This window comes from Carcharhinus amblyrhynchos, chromosome 1, assembly GCF_965287045.1.
Source record: "Carcharhinus amblyrhynchos chromosome 1, sCarAmb.v2.hapA, whole genome shotgun sequence".
Classification (NCBI taxonomy): domain Eukaryota; kingdom Metazoa; phylum Chordata; class Chondrichthyes; order Carcharhiniformes; family Carcharhinidae; genus Carcharhinus; species Carcharhinus amblyrhynchos.
Window position 1 is genome coordinate 116,313,487 of NC_137324.1, and position 2,147 is coordinate 116,315,633.

Below are 2,147 nucleotides of genomic sequence, written 5' to 3' on the forward strand. Positions count from 1 at the left end.
TGAGCCCAATATGACAATAATTATGCTGACCTTTAAACCGAGCAATCTAATTTTGATATATTTAAATATTTCAATTTTCCAACATTTGATTAATTAAACAAATAGTGCTTGTGCAAAATGAGCCTTGATAACATTTACATAAAGTTGGTCATTTGCACTTCAGAAATGTTAAACAAACCCATCTAACATTTGTGTGTTTGCAGGTAGATTGTTTTTGATATGTAAAAACAGGCTCTATTTCAAGGACTCTCATTAAGACTGTTGTGCTGGGCAAATGGTCATCACCAGGTAGCATGCAGTCCCAGAGATTTCATTACATGACTCTCCACGTTCAATTTAACCAACAAATAGCGCTTAATTCCCAATGCTAAATACTTTGCAAAAAATGTACTGTTATATGAACTTAAAAAAAACACTTTCACAAGCTTAATACTGAATGATAAAGGAGCTGTGTGTCAAATATTCAGTTAAATAGCAATTTCTAGATTTCCCATGTATGGGCTTGGCATCTAGCAAAATGATTTTGCAAATTATACTTGTATGACAAATGGACATGATAGAAACGAGGACTAGCATTGGTTAAAGGAAGATGTCATGAGAAGGATATTGGAAATTAATTTTTCCAATGGTAAATTTAAACACTTTGACATTTCTTTGGCAATTGCTTTCTTTCAGCAATTTCACTTTCTCCTTCCATGCACAGAAGATATCCATAAATAGTCACTTTTGCATTTACTATGTTTTAATTTTCACTTTAGGTTATTGGTTATTTTTATGTGGATAAATGATTACCCAACAACATTTTCCAAGATGATAAAGGTCTGGAATGCATGGGTATTTACATGTTTGTGCATTATACACAAACAATTTTAAAGAAAGTTGTTTCAAATGTACTTCTGTCTTAAATGTGCAATTATTCCCATTATTATCTGCTGCCACCAGTTTGAATTAGCCAAGTTTCTCTTTGCGGCACAGAATGAAGATATGTAAGTATTTGAAGAAAATTTCCCAACTCTGGACACTTGATGATTTTGTTGCAAATTTGACATTACATTTTATTTAAGAATAAAATGACCTAGGGGGTCGGGAGTAACTCTGAGGTGGGGGTATTTGCGGTTCTTAAAGATACCTGCAACAGAGGTACGACTTGCAAGTTCAACATAAACAAATCTAGCCTGCAGATTGACAAACATAAGTCAAAAAATTTCCAAATGTAAATGTATGGTGTTCAAAAAAGAGAGGTCTGAGTTAGCAAAATAAAAGCTGCTTGACTGGGTAACAAAATGACTTAGAACAGCAATTGTCACAAATAACATGTGACTGTAGACCATTGAATGTTCCCTGGAGATGAATTTCACAGATTGCAAACTGATAATCGTTCTTCAAATAAAAACCAGGTTTGATTCCTAGTTTGGGTCACTGTCTGTATGGAGTCTGCACATTCTCCCTACGTCTTCATAGGTTTCCTTCGGGTGCTCTGGTTTGCTCCCACAGTCCAAAGATGTGCAGGTTAGGTGAATTGGCCATGTTAAATTGCCCCTTAGTGTCAGGGGGAATAGCTAGGATAAATGCGTGGGGTGATGGGAATAGGGCTGGTGCAGACTCAATGGGCCAAATAGCCTTCTTCTGCACTGTAAGGACTCTATGAAATATGAAAATATATTCAGCATTATTGTCAAGAATAACCCAAAAGAGTAAACTGACTGGAGCATTGATATTTCAGTGCATCAGGATGTTTGGCTTTATTGCAAGAATTTTTTTATTATCCAGCACTTTGTACAGATTCACAGATTGAATATTGTTTAAATAAGCCAAGTATTAGCTCATGACTCAATTCATGACAATTTCATCAGTGAGCTAGAGTGATGTATGTCCAAGATCTGCTCCAGAATCTAGGCTCATAATCTGATACCATAGTTTTTAATTGAGGAAGGACTGCATTGTTGAATGTTCCATTCTTTGAATGAGATGGTAAATTGAAATGTGTTGGCCGATTCAAAAGAATGCTAAAGATCCCAAGATAGCACTCAAAGAACAGAAAAGAGTTCTTCCAGTGACCCAACCAAAATTGCTCCTTCAACCAATATCACCAAAAACAGCCCAGTTGAGTATTTGGTGCAGGATCTTGGTGTGAATAGAATGACTCG